The sequence below is a fragment of the Oryctolagus cuniculus genome, chromosome 2 (assembly GCF_964237555.1).
Source record: "Oryctolagus cuniculus chromosome 2, mOryCun1.1, whole genome shotgun sequence".
Taxonomy (NCBI): Eukaryota; Metazoa; Chordata; class Mammalia; order Lagomorpha; family Leporidae; genus Oryctolagus; species Oryctolagus cuniculus.
This window is the reverse complement of record NC_091433.1, coordinates 88112178-88126914: the sequence shown is the minus strand read 5'-3', so window position 1 is coordinate 88126914 and position 14737 is coordinate 88112178. Positions and strand designations below refer to the sequence as shown.

The window sequence follows — 14737 nt, the reverse complement described above, 5'->3', positions numbered from 1 at the left end:
CAGCAGGGAGCTGGATGGGAAGTGGAGCAGCCAGGACTTGAACAGGTGGCCAGGACTTGAACAGCCATCCAAATGGGCAGCGGCTTACCCTTCTATGCCACAGCGCCAGCCCCAACATAATTTAAAATTCCAAACTCTTGTTCTGGGCATGATTAGAAGCAGGCCAGTATAAAAATCTTCGAGAACAACTTACCTGATTCTTTTTAAGGGGGAAATCCCGGTATTAAGTCACAGCAACAGCTTATCAGTAAAGCAAAGACAGAGAGGGTGCAAAGAGTAAGAGGGAGACAGAACCATAGAAAAAGAAAATAAAATATAGACCTTCTCCCAGGAGGTAGAATAAAACCAGGCCCAGGTGTTTCTCTATGGCCATTTTTTTTTAAATAACAAATAAAAATGTGCTTTTATCGATTCCTTTAGCTTTAATAGTATTACGAACTCTAATCAGTTTCACCCTTAGTATTGACAGAGTTATTATTATTTTTGTAACTAACACCTATTTAGTGCCCATGAAAATTAGCGATCTGTAGAGATCGTCTCTTATTTCAGTGCACTTAATAGGTAAAGCTACCAGGACCGTCTTGCAGTGGCTGCCAACAGATCCGCGGCACGCTCCCGTCTCCACAGAGTGTGACGTCAAGCAGCGAGGTGGCTTTAATATTCCCAGAACAGAGAGCCACGGGTGTCCTCCTGCGATCGCTTCCCGCCCGCGCGTTCCCGTCCCGAGTCAGCACCCCCGGGCTCCGGGAAACGCACCCCGCGGCACCCACCTAGGACCCGCCATTGTCTCCCACGTCCGCGGCCGGCGCGGGCACCCCAGAGGCGCGCCCCCCGGCCGGACACGCCGCCCTCACAGCGCCCGGGCGGCCGGCGGGGGCCCCGGCACGTGACGGGCCCCGAGTCCGCGGGGTCCCGGCAGGCCGCTGACGTCCTCCGGGCTACCCACAAGCCTCCGGGCGGGCAGGAAGGCGGCGCGCGCCGCCGGTGCCGGCCCGGGCGGTCGGGGCGCTTCCCGGGCGGCACCGAGACGCCGCCGCCGGCTTCCCACACTCACGCCCACCGCCGAATGCCACACGGACCCCGGGGCTTCCCGATGTAGCCGCCCCACACACAGCCCCGGAAGAGCAGGAAGCCATTCCCCCTGACAGCTGTCGGGCTGGAGGCAGCCGAGGGGGACGCTCGGAAAGCATCCCCGACTCTCTCTCTCCACCGGGCGCCCGTGTGTGTAGGGAACTGCACGGCCGTGCCACTCTGAGGAGAACCAGATGGCGTTTAGTACGCGAGCCGCTAGCTAGCCATGTCCACACCATCACGGTTTCACCTCACGGGCCCACCCCTTAACCTGTTCCTCCGCCGCCTAGTTCTTGTTTCGTTCTCGACGCCAGCGCTTCCTGTCTCTTTGCCCTACCGCCCGCGGCCTCCCTCCGGATCCGCGCCGCTCGCTACTCCCCGCGGCTCCCCTCAGCCCCGCCGTCTGGCCGCTTCCTCCTCTCGCCCCCTGCGCTCCAAACCCGGGACTGCATTTCCCGGCAGGCGCCGCGGCCGGTGGCCAATCAGGAGCTGAGGATTTGGCGGCGGCGGCGGCGGCGCCCCGAGAGTCGGGGTGGGGGGGCTTTGTGCGCGGCGGCGGCGGCGGCGGCGGGAGCGGGCGGCGACGGCGACGGAGACAGCGGCGGCCAGCACGGAGGCGGAGGCCGGGGGCGCTGTGGGCAGGTCGCCGCGGAGAGGCGTGCGAATTCCGAGTCGAGCCCCGAGGACCCCGCTGCCCCGGCCGGGACGCCAGCCACAGGCTCCTCTCAGGCAACCCCGGCTGCGCGGCGACCCCCAGCCCCTGCGGCCCCCCGTGCCCACTCCGCCTCCCGCAGCCTTCCTCCGCCCCGCAGCGCGCCCGGCCCGGCCCGGCCGTGGCCCTCCTCGGTGCCGGCCGCCATGGCAGAGGCGTCCGGCGCGGGGGAAATCTAGCCCGGGGATTTCATGCGGCCTAGTCCGGTTCCGTCTCCTCCCCCGCCGCGGCCCCGGCAGCTGCCTGCACCCCAAGCCCCACTCCGGGCCCCCGTGTCTGTCTCTCCTGTGATCGTACTGACACGGCCGGGGGGTTAGAATGGAACAAACTGAAGGTAAAGTGCGGGTGTGTGCGTGTGTCTGTGTGTGCGCGCGCGCGTGCATAGTGCAAGGCTGAGCCGAGGGAGCCGCGGGGAAGGGGCGACTCGGGGATGAGGCGCGGGTGGGAGAGGGAGACCCAGGAACTGGAGGAGCAGCGGGGCTTCTGCGCGGGTTCGGTGGGGAGCCGAGAGGGAGGAGCAGATGGCAAGGTGGGGGGTGTGGAGGGAATTGGGGGGTGGGGCAGGGAAGGTCGGAGTGGGGTTAGAGCTGTGGCGCTGGGAATTGGGAGTAGAGGTGGGGATGGAGATGGGCAGGGGGAGAAAGGGAAGAGTTGGATCTGGAGATCCGAGGACCCCGACGTGGGGAGGTCTGCGGGTGTAGCGTGTGTGGAGCTTAGGGGAGTCCGGGGTATGTGTGCTGGCGGGGCGAGGGAGGAGAATAGAATTTGATGGGGAGTCGGGGGCACCTTGCGGGGGTCGAGGGAGAACCGGGGCAGGGAAGTGGAGGGAGCGATGGACCCGAGAAGGGGTGGGAGATGGAAGAGGCAGGATGCTCGGGGAAGGTGGGGAGTAGACGCAGGGAGCTGGGAGACGGGATTGGGTGAGGGGAGGGAATTGACTGGCTGTCGGAAGGGCTGAGCTCGGCCGAGCGGCCTCGCCGGGTGGGAGGGAGAGAGGGGATGGGGTTGTGAAAGTGTTAGGCTGCGAAAGCCTTTTGTTCTTATATTTGTATGCGTTTTGTGCCTTGCCTCTCGAGGCTGGAGCGTGGAGGAGCCAGTGGCTATTTGCGGCTGGGATTGTCGTGAGATGGGGGAGGTGTGGGTTCGGCTGCTCTGAGGGAGATGTGTTTGTGTTATGGTAGGGAGACAGGGGGAGACATGGCCATAATTTGATGGTTTTGGTGAGGGAGTGAAGACTTCCGATTTAAAGGGGGCAGGGGCAGCCATGTTTGCTGCCAGGCACTGCAGTGTAAATAAATTCTTTTCCTCTCGAGCGTCCGTGTGAATCTGCAAGGGGCCAGCTCTGGTTGTTAGCCCCATTGCTTTCTGTTCATGAATTCCTCTCCCCTGCGTCTCAGGCCATTTAAAATTATTCATAACCGCCAAAGGAGGCAGCGGTGTTTTCCATCTTGTGTGTTTTGCTGCTCTCCCCCTCTCTCTTCCCTCTTCCTTGTGGCTGCAAGCTAGGCATGCTGATGAGCTGCAGTGTAAAATTTAACCCTTTCATCAATTTCAAACTGGATTTTTACTGTCTGTAGGAGTCATTACTACTCTCGCATGGCAAACATGATCGCGAAAAGTCTTCCGAAGACTGAAAAATTTGTTTGTTTCAGAAGCTGTCAACATGTCTTTTTTTTTTTTTTCTTTCTCCCAATTCTTTAAGTAAACAAGGAAATTGCATCGGTTATTTTACTTGGGCCTGTGCTCTTGGCAAAGCACTGTGGGAGTAGCAGGGGCAGAGAAATCTGCTTGCAATAGATGCTCTGCTTGATATACTTTGAATGTCGGAAAATTAGAAATGTGTACATTTAGAATAGTGTTTCTGATACTTATAGTTGATGATGGGTGTGTTCAGAAAAATGCCTTTTTTTTTTTTTTAAATAAACTCTGTATTTCCCTCATCCCTTTTCTTTGCTTTCAAGTAGCTAGCTCAGTACTACCTCCAGTTCAGCACGGTGCAGTGGTCTATGCAGCAGGCATGCATTTCTTTGAGCATGGTTGTATTGCCAGTTTATTTTGGGGGGTGAGGTGGAGTGGGGTGGGAAGTTCAGGTCATTCTCAGGAAAGCTACAGGACCTCTTTAATGTATTTAAACTAAGTACTTGCGTGGTTTGACATAGTTGATACTCCAAAGGTTCAAATCCTGAAAAATTTGTAGTAGATAAATTGGCACTAAGTAGAACCTATCTTATTTTCATATTGAAAAGGATTAAATGTGTGCGTGACCTTTGGTTTTTCTGATTTTAATTGGGATGATCCAAACTTTTATCCACCATATTGACATTGTAGCTCTTCTGTACTAGCAGGGAGGTCCGTTTAAGCTATAATACAATGGACTGCATATCAATTTAATCTACCTCAATGCCAGTATCTTCTCAGTTGTTACTTAGGATGTGTTCTTGGTTTGTTGCAGGAATTAAATTGAATATTGTTAGACTGGTACTTTGTAAGAGTACTGTTATTATTTTATCATCAAGGCTCAATTTAAAACAACATATTTTTTTTTTTATTTTATTTTTTTTTTTTTTATTTTTTTATTTTTTTGACAGGCAGAGTGGACAGTGAGAGAGAGAGAGACAGAGAGAAAGGTCTTCCTTTGCCGTTGGTTCACCCTCCAATGGCCGCCGCGGCCGGCGCGCTGCGGCCGGCGCACCGCGCTGATCCGATGGCAGGAGCCAGGAGCCAGGTGCTTTTCCTGGTCTCCCATGGGGTGCAGGGCCCAAGCACCTGGGCCATCCTCCACTGCACTCCCTGGCCACAGCAGAGGGCTGGCCTGGAAGAGGGGCAACCGGGACAGAATCCGGCGCCCCGACCGGGACTAGAACCCGGTGTGCCGGCGCCGCTAGGCGGAGGATTAGCCTAGTGAGCCGCGGCGCCGGCCTAAAACAACATATTTTGATTCAGATAATATTCAGTCTCAGGTTTTTGAAATTTTGTGAGGAAAAGTTTCATTTGAAAAACTATTCAGTGGCTTTTATATTTGGAATTTATTTTTGCAGAAAGTCATTTTATATCTCCCACTTAACCAACTTGTTATTTGTAATTAGTTGGTAAATTATGTACAGGAACATGAATTTTTAGGAAAATGAAAAGTTGTATATTAAAATAGAAAAATAGTCACATTGGCAGCTTGAACCACTAAAATAAAGTATATCCCTGTGGATTTAGCTTCTGGGCATTCTGGAAAGAGCAGGGTCCCCTGCTCAGCTGTCATGAGTAGTCTGCTTCCTTGGACAGGTATCCTGTAATGGATAAGGCTACTCTGGTTAGATAACACTTAAAACCCAAACTTTGTTTTAATTACCTCATTCATTAGCCCACCTCCTACCTATGATGGCTTTCTTTTTTTAACTAAATTAGCATATGCTGTCTTTTCTCCTGGTCAGATTGAATGAGTTTTGATAAAGGAAATCGATTGTGAAATTGATGATCCTGGAAAAACCATCAAATCCGATTCTAAAGACAGCAATATTTGGGATTTATTATACTATTCATAACAACTACAATAATAGCTGCTAACAGTCGTCCTCTTACGGTGTGCTATGTTGAGTGTCTTACACGCATGACTGCCTTTTGTACTCCTGACAGGTGTATGAGATTAGTACTTTCAACTCCTCTTTTTGGGTGGGGAAGCTAAAGTTCAGTAACTTAATAATAACATCACAGAAGTGATCAATAACAAAGCCAATATTTGAGCCTGGGTGTTTTACAGTAAAAAAAAAAAATCTGGATCAACAGAACTTTTAGTTTTTTTTTTTTTTTAATTTTTTTTTTATTTTTGACAGGCAGAGTGGACAGTGAGAGAGACAGACAGAGAGAGAAAGGTCTTCCTTTGCCGTTGGTTCACCCTCCAATGGCCGCCGCTGCAGCCGGCGCACCGCGCTGATCCGATGGCAGGAGCCAGGAGCCAGGTGCTTTTCCTGGTCTCCCATGGGGTGCAGGGCCCAAGCACCTGGGCCATCCTCCACTGCACTCCCTGGCCACAGCAGAGAGCTGGCCTGGAAGAGGGGCAACCGGGACAGAATCCGGCGCCCCAACCGGGACTAGAACCCGGTGTGCCGGCGCCGCAAGGTGGAGGATTAGCCTATTGAGCCACGGCGCCGGCCTACTTTTAGTTTATTTTTAAAACACATAAAAATAATACACGTTCATTATTTTTAACATGCTCAAATATTATAGACTAAGAATTTAATTTTTTTAAAAAGTGCCCCCAATTTCCACGTTGGAGTTTCTTGTGTGTCCTTCTAGAAAATACCTGTGCATACGGAGTTTATTTCTCTTGAAACACTTACAAATGGTAACATACTATTAGTATTTTTCTTTTTTGTTTTAGCAGACTGTCTAAGGCATATTTCTATAGAGATCCACAGCTTTTTTTTTTTAGGGACATGTAATATTTCATTGTTTCGTTTCAGTCGTTAACAGGTTTTTGCTAAAATAAGTAATGTAAAAGAGCTTGAATTAAGTTCCTAGCAATCTGCTTAAACGGAAGGGAGGTAGTCCAACTACCTGATTTCACAAGACAAAACCTGAGGCCGGAGAAGTGAAGGCCAAGGCATTGATGACAGCCCTGTGCCTTAGCTCTTCATACTGCAGCATGTTACTTCCCCTCTCTGAGGAGACTGGAGCTGTCCGTGAATGCTCAAGGTGATGGGGAACACTCAGGGCGAGGAACCTTGGGAGTCGCTGGCGGCGAGGCGAGGAAGCCTGTGCTTTTTCATACTCCGTTCATCCTGTCGCACCTATGACAGATGCACACAATATTTTTACATGCACAATGAATTGTGTCCAAGTTATCTCGAAGTTTGTGTTTTGTGTGATGAAGTAGTTTTTGGCAGGATATTTCTGTTGAACAAAATTGTCAATGAAGTAAGACAGCAATAAAAAGAAAAAAAAATCCTTCAAAAAGGACATGGAAAGAAAATTGAGACACTTGGTAAGTTTTTAAAAACAAGCTAAAAATACCTAATTGAAAACAATAAGTTTAAAAAAACTTAGACCTTGTGGATTACTTTATTTTTAATTATTTTTACATATCAAGAAAATGAGTTACCATGGATACTTACTCATTGAGTTCTTTTAAAACAAAAAGATAGTCTTGTCTGTTGTAGACACTTAAAAAATTAAAATCATTAAAGCTTTAAAAAGATTTAGAATTTGGTATCCAGCCATTATGTCTGTTTCTCAATTCAGTGCTGGTTTTAGTTTTACTTTAAAAAAGCAGAGTCTATTATTTTTTGAAAGAGCAACTAAGATGATTTATTCTTTTGTTAATAAACAACATGTCCAGCATTTGAGTTTTTAAATAAATGGTGAGCTTATTTCTGCAGGCTAATCTTTCTACAAATATTAATAAGGATACATTTAAGAAATAGATTATACTAAGACTATGTAACATTTTTTGAAAGCTTAAAGTTTTTTTTCCATTTTTACTGTTTACCTTAGTTAATGCTTAATAAATAAACACTTCTGTAGTATGTTGTTCCTATATAGTATGGCATGAAAACAAGGAGAATACATGTATTTTAAACTTTGCAGATTTGGAGAATGTTGTGTTTAAAAGATTTACTTATTTATTTTGAAAATCATAGAGAGAGATCTTCTAACCACTGGTTCACTCTCCAGATGGCCACCATGAAGCCAGGAGTCAGGAGCCTCTTTGGTGTTTCTCACATGGGTAGCAGGGGCCCAGGTAGTTGGACCATCATCCCCTGCTTTCCCAATCTGTTAGCAGGGAGCTGGATCAGAAGTGGAGCAGCCAGGACTTGCACCTGTGCCTATAAGCGATGCTGGCATAGCAGGCAGCAACTTTACCTGTTATGCCATGATGACAACCTGAGAATGTTCAGTTTTTACCAGTTGTTTCTCCTGAAGTACATCTGCTCATTGACATAATTTTGAATTTGAAAAACCTCTGTGAAAAAAGATTCTTGGCTTATTTTTAAATTTTTAGTGTGAATCTTTATCATCATTAACTGATCTATAGTGATGACTTTCTCCCTTTCTAATATTTTATTGCTAGGTTCCTTTTTGCATTTATATCCAGCTATATTGAGAAGAAAGTAAATAAAATGAAAAATTTGTATATTCATTTAATTTCCATTTTAGCCATATATAAAACAAAACGTAAAACATTATCTAATAATACCTTACATTTATATGGCATTTTCTGAGATGTTTGGTAGAATTCCCACATAATAGCTTCTTAAATTTTCTTAGAAGTCATTTTTAGGCGGCCAGTGCCATGGCGTAGAAGGTTAAGCCTCTGCCTGCAGTGCTGGTATCCCAAATGGACACTGGTTCAAGTCCCAGCTGCTCCACTCCCTATCCAGCTCCCTACTAATGTGCCTGGGAAAGCAGTAGAGGATGTCCCAAGTGCTTGGGCCCCTGCACTGAAGTAGGAGACTGAGAAGAAGCTCCTGGCTTTGGCCAGGCCCAATCCCAGCCATTGTGGCCATTGGGGGTATGAACCAACACATGGAAGATTTCTTTTCTCTCCCTCTGCCTTTCAGATAAATACATATATCTTAGTCATTTTTAAAGTTTATTTAATTAAAAGCAATGAGAGAGAGAGAGAGATCCATCTTCTGTCTGCAAGTACACTCCCCAAATGCCTACAACAGCTGAGGCTGGGCTAAGCTGAGACTAGGTCCCATGTTGTAAGTAGCAGGGACCCAAGTACTTGAGTCATCATTACTGGCCCCCAGGGTCTGCGTTATCAGGAACCTGGATTGGGAATGGAGGTGGGACTCTATCTGTCACTCCTTTATGGGATGTAGGCATCTGCTTAACCTGCTGTGCCACAATGCCTTCCTGTTGACCTTTTTTTTTTTTTAAAAATATGAAATTGGAAAGCATAAGAAATATTTAACTAGAGGGCTAGTGCTGTGGTGCAGTGGGTTAACCCCACTGCCTACAATGCCCACATCCCATATAGGTGACAGTTCGAGTCCCGGCTGTTCTACTTCCCATCCAGCTCCCTCGTAATGCATCTGGAAAAGCGGTGGAGTATGGCCCAAGTACTTGGGCTTCTGCCACCCATGTTGGAGATCCGAATGAAGCTCCTGGCTTCTACCTGGCCCAGCCCTGGCTGTTGTGGCCATTTGGAGAGTGAACCAGTAGATGGAAGATACCTCTCTATCTCCTTTCTCTATGTATAACTCTGCCTTTCAAATAAATAAATCTTTAAAAACAAACAAACAAAAAAAATTTTAACTCAATCTAAAGATAGGGAAATTGAGATTTCAGGGACTCCCTGGCCAAATAAACTGTTATGTTTCATGGACTATGGTTTTTAGGTTTTTCTGATTACTTAAGATACATAGGCTATTCTTTTTTTTTTTTTTTTTTTTTTTTTGGACAGGCAGTGTGGACAGTGAGAGAGACAGAGAGAAAGGTCTTCCTTTGCCGTTGGTTCACTCCCCAGTGGCCGCTGTGGCTGGCACGCTGCGGCCAGCGCACCGCGCTGATCCGAAGCCAGGAGCCAGGTGCTTCTCCTGGTCTCCCATGGGGTGCAGGGCCCAAGCACTTGGGCCATCCTCCACTGCCTTCCCATGCCACAGCAGAGAGCTGGCCTGGAAGAGGGGCAACCGGGACAGAATCCGGCGCCCCAACCGGGACTAGAACCCGGTGTGCCAGTGCTGCAGGCGGAGGATTAGCCTATTGAGCCATGGCGCTGGCCAAGCTATTCTTTTTTGTTATTTATTTATTTATTTGAAGGCAGAGTTAGAGTGAGCTTCCATCTGCTGGTTCACTCCCCAAATGGCTGCATTGGCTGGGACTGGACCAGGTTGAACCTAGGAGCTAGGAACTTCATCCAGGTCTCCCACGTGGGTGCAGAGGCCTGTTTACTTGGGCCATCTTGTGCTGCTTTCTCAGGTGTGTTAGCAGGGAGCTGGATCAAAAGTGGAACAGCTGGGACTCGAAGTTGTGAAGCTGGCACCACAGGCACACAGAGCTGACCCCCATATGTTTTCTTATCTATAAAATATATAGATAAGAACTTCAAAGATATTTTCTGGGATTTTGTGAATAAAACAAGAATAGTTTATTATGTGGAGACTTGCCTAGTGGCAGTTTGGCCATAACCAAGATAGTATTAAGGCTCTTCAGAATTGTGTTATCTAGCCTCTTTCAGCTATGGAGTCTTAAGAAAGCTGTATGTAAAAAATGAAAATTTAAAAATTAGACTTTCTAAAGTTGCAACAGATGACATGTAAAGAAAAAAAAACTAAATGTACCTGTATATAAAGATAATTAAAAATGAATCTTAATGAAGAATAGGATGGGAGGGGGAGTAGGAGGTGGGATGGTTTAGAGGTGGGGAGTGGGTATGGGGGTAAGAACCACTATAATCCGAAAGTTGTACCTATGAAATTTATATTTATTAAATAAAAGCTTTCTATAAAAAAACTAAAAGCACAGTATCAACAACTAATTAGAAAATGAACAAACATATGAACTGTCATGAAGTACTAAGCTGTTTAAGAAAGCTGTAGACAGAGCTCTTTGGTTTAGCTATTATTGTCTTGTGGTGGTTGAGCTTTAGGGATACAAGCTTACTTATATCTCAGTTGTTTCTATCAGAAAAACCTAAAAAACCCATAATAAAAAGAGAGTCAGAAAATATAAAAATGGAATAACCAGTTTTTAACTGTCATTGTCAAAAGAGGTATCTAAGCTGGCGCCGGCGGCTCAATAGGCTAATCCTCCACCTAGCGGCACCGGCACACCAGGTTCTAGTCCCGGTCGGGGCGCTGGATTCTTTCCCAGTTGCCCCTCTTCCAGGCCAGCTCTCTGCTGTGGCCAGGGAAGGCAGTGGAGGATGGCCCAAGTGCTTGGGCCCTGCACTCCATGGGAGACCAGGAAAAGCACCTGGCTCCTGGCTTCGGATCAGCGCGGTGCGCTGGCCGCAGCGCGCCAGCCGTGGCGGCCACTGGAGGGTGAACCAACGGCAAAAGGAAGACCTTTCTCACTGTCCACTCTGCCTGTCAAAAAAAAAAAAAAAAAAAAAAAGTATCTAGACAACTGAAAAAAAAAGGCAGTTTTGTAACATTTAGTAATTTGAAGTTTTTGTGCTTTATTCATGAATATAAAGAAAAAAAAACCCTGAATCCTAAAAGAAAGTGCCATTTTATTCAAAATTTTGTTTATTCAGAGTTCATTTCTGTTGTACTTTTTGGTAGGATTTGATGACTATCAGTTTTCATTAATATGTAAACTTTTCCTTAATAACTAATGCTTACTGAATACTTAGTATGACACAGGCTAAGTTTTTTTTTTTTTTTTTTTTTTTTTTTTTATGATTTATCTATCTATTTGAGAGGTAGAGTTACAGAGAGAGAGAGGGAAAAACTGAAAAGTCTTTCATCTGCTGGTTCACTCCCCAAATGGCTGCAACAGGCTGAGCTGGGCCTAACCAAAGCCAGGCCAGGAGCTTCTTCCTGGTCTCCCACATGGGTGCAGGGGCCCCAGGATTTGTGCCATCCTCCACTTCTTTCCCGGACCATAAGCAAAGAGCTGGATCAGAAGAGGAACAGCCGGCTGGACACAAACTGGTGCCCATATGGGATGTCTACTGTGCCATAGCGCCAGACCCAGTATGTAAAGCCAACAGCCGACTTTTTCTTAGAAAATATCAACTTGTCGGGGCCGGTGCCATGGCTCACTTGGTTAATCCTCTGCCTGTGGTGCTGGCATCCCATATGAGTGCCGGGTTCTAGTCCCTGTTGCTCCTCTTCCAGTCCAGCTCTCTGCTGTGGCCCAGGAAGGCAGTGGAGGATGGCCCAAGTGCTTGGGCCCCTGCACCTGCATGGGGGACTGGGAGGAAGCACCTAGCTCCTGGCTTTGGATCAGCGTAGTCAGGTTGGTGTAGCTCCGGCCGTAGCGGCCATTTTGGGGGGAATCAACAGAAGGAAGACCTCTCTCTCTCTCTCCCCCTGTCTCCCTGTCTCCCTCTCTCTCACTCTCTCACTGTCTAACTCTATCTGTCAAAAAACAAAAGTCAATGTAGTTCTTCTCGCTTAAACATTTTATTTAACAAAAATCAGTTGGACTCCCCTGCTTTCACAGTAATGTAGCCAACCAAAAAACTGTTAATCTGAGAGGTAATCAGTAGAGACAGTGAGTGTTTGACCCTTTATCCTTGAAGCTTCTTTATTTGGAAGGTAGTTACAGAGAAAGATAGATACCATCTATATGCTGGTTCACCTCCCAGTGGCCGCAACAGCCAGGGCTGGCCAGGCTAAATCCAGGAGCCAGGAGCCTCTTCCCAGTCTCCCACGTGAGTGCAGGGTCCCAAGCACTTGGACCGACTTCCATTGCTTTCCCAGGCCATTAGCAGGGAGCTGGATCAGAAGTGGAAAATCTGGGACATGAACCAGCACCCATATGGGATGCTGGCACTGCATACGGCAGCGTAACTCGCTATACCATAACAGCAGCCCTCTTCCTTTTTTTTTTTCCAAAGATTTATTTTACTTATTCAAGAGGCAGAATTAGAGAGGGAGACATGGATAGATCTTCCGTCTGTTTGTTCACCCTGCAAATGGTTGTAATGGCCAGGGCTGGGCTAGGCTGGAGCCAGGAGCCAGGAGCTTCTTCTGGGTCTCCAACGTGGCTGTCCGGGGCCCAAACACTTGGGCCATCTTCTTTCCTAGGTGCATTAGCAGGGATCTGATCAGAAGTGGAGCAGCTAGGACTGGAACTAGCACCGGTATGGGATGCTGGCATGGCAGGTGGCAGCTTAACCTGTGAATCTTAACTTGTAATTTGGCCAGGTGACCAGTGTCTTCTGAAGGTAGAGAAAGTAGATTATGCTTCCCTCGTCTTATAGACTGTTTAATTGTATATTTGAAAGAGTTAAATGTTGACTTTTGAAGATTATGAAGAAACAGTTGAATGTTTTTTTCCCTTTGCCTGCTGAATACAATCTATTTGCATGAAACTGCAACAGAGATCTAGAAAAGACATTTTTATAAGACATCTGCAAATATAAAACATTTATTTGGTTATTATAATTTTGTCACTTTAAAGCTGTGTTTTTTTGTTTTTTTTTGTTTTTTGTTTTTTTTTTGGACAGGCAGAGTGGACAGAGAGAGAGACAGAGAGAAAGGTCTTGTTTATTCTGTTGGTTCACCCCGCAATGGCCGCTGCGGCCGGTGCGCTGCTCTGATCCGAAGCCAGGAGCCAGGTGCTTCTCCTGGTCTCCCATGTGGGTGCAGGTCCCAAGCACTTGGGCCATCCTCTACTGCCTTTCTGGACCACAGCAGAGAGCTGGCCTGGAAGAGGAGCAACCAGGACAGAATCCAGCACCCCAACTGGGACTAGAACCAGGTGTGCCGGCACCGCAGGCGGAGGATTAGCCTATTGAGCCGTGGTGCTGGCCTAAAGCTGTTTTTTATGATCTCTGCAAGATCCAAATGTATTAGGATGTAGTATGTCATATTTGATTGTTGTGAGAAGCTTCTTACTTTGCTTTTACTATATTCTTGAATTCCTCTTCATAATACAATAGAATATACTTTTTACTCTCGGTGAACATTTAATATAATTCCTTACTAGTTTTCCCCCTGCAAAGTATAAATAACTTTTTAAAATTTTGAAGTGAACATACATGTTCATGAGTAAGTAATCATGATTTGATACCCCAATTATTAAAGATTTATTTCTTTTTATTTAAAAGGCAGAGTTAAAGAAAGAGAGGGAGAATGGCCAGCACCACGGCTCAATAGGCTAATCCTCCACCTGTGGCGCCGGCGCCCTGGGTTCTAGTCCTGGTCGGGGTGCTGGATTCTGTCCCGGTTGCCCTTCTTCCAGGCCAGCTCTCTGCTGTGGCCCGGGAGTGCAGTGGAGGATGGCCCAAGTGCTTGGGCCCTGCACCCCATGGGAGACCAGGAGAAGCACCTGGCTCCTGGCTTCAGATCAGCGCGGTGCGCCAGCCACAGTGGCCACTGGGGGGTGAACCAATGGAAGAGGAAGACCTTTCTCTCTGTCTCTGTCTCTCACTGTCTAATCTGCCTGTCAAAAAAAAAAAATTTTTTTTTTAAAAAAAGGGAGGGAGGGAGAAGAGAAGGGGGAAGAGAGAGAGAAAAGGAGGGACAGAGAGAGAGAGAGATAATGTCTTTGATCCACTGGTTCACTCCTCAAATGGTTGAAATGGCTGGAGCGGGTCCAGTCCCAAGCCAGGAGCTTCTTCCAGGTCTCCCATGTGGGTACAGGGTACATAGATGTGCATGTGTGCAAACATATGCACCTCAATGCCTTAATTAATTCTACCACTCAATAAAATAAATCCTTATAATCAAGTCTTAATTTTACAAGTGGTAATGACACTTTGAGGTGACTAAAAGCACAGGAATTCTACTTTCTACAAAAAGTCAAATTATCTAATTCATGTTTAAAAACAATTATATTGGGGCCAGCACTGTGGTGTAGCAGGTAAAACTGCAGCCTGTAGCGCCAGGATTCCATGTGGGCACCAGTTTGAGTCCTGGCTGCTCCACTTCCAATCCAGCTCCTTGCCAATGGCCTGGGAAAGCAGCAGAGGATGGCCCAAGTCCTTGTCCCCTGCACCCATGTGGGAGACCTGGAAGAAGCTCCTGGCTCCTGGCTTCGGATTGGCACAGCTCTGGCCACTGCGGCATTTGGGAAGTGAAACAGCAGAAGGAAGATTTCTGTTTCTCCTCTCTTTCTGTAACTCTGACTTTCAAGTTGATAAATAAATCTTTTTTTTAAGTTATATGGAATTGCTTTATTGTAAAGAAAAAATCCTCTGCAAGCTTACCAGCTGGAAGTAACTACTATTAATGTTCTATATCCTTCTAGTATTTTAATATATGTAGTTTTTACAAAATTGGAATTGTGCATTCAGATTATTTTGTAACCTGTTTTCTTGTTATTGTGAAATAACTTTTG

General features: G+C 46.9%; 1 protein-coding gene across 7 annotated transcripts in view; it reads left to right on the top strand.

The window, feature by feature from the left end:
• The window catches only part of NSD3 (nuclear receptor binding SET domain protein 3), a 129973-nt gene that overhangs the window by 2464 nt on the left and 112772 nt on the right, over positions 1–14737 (top strand). For 4 of the 7 annotated variants that reach the window (XM_070068551.1, XM_017350355.3, XM_051832337.2 and 1 more), the window contains exon 1: positions 1599–2117. The exons of 1 other annotated variant lie outside the window; for it this stretch is intronic. The gene's annotated coding sequence lies outside the window, so the exon portion shown is untranslated. Of the gene's footprint in view, positions 1–1598; positions 2118–14737 lie in introns of those variants that run through there. 2 more of the 7 variants (XM_017350356.3, XR_011386371.1) reach the window with 2 other exon arrangements.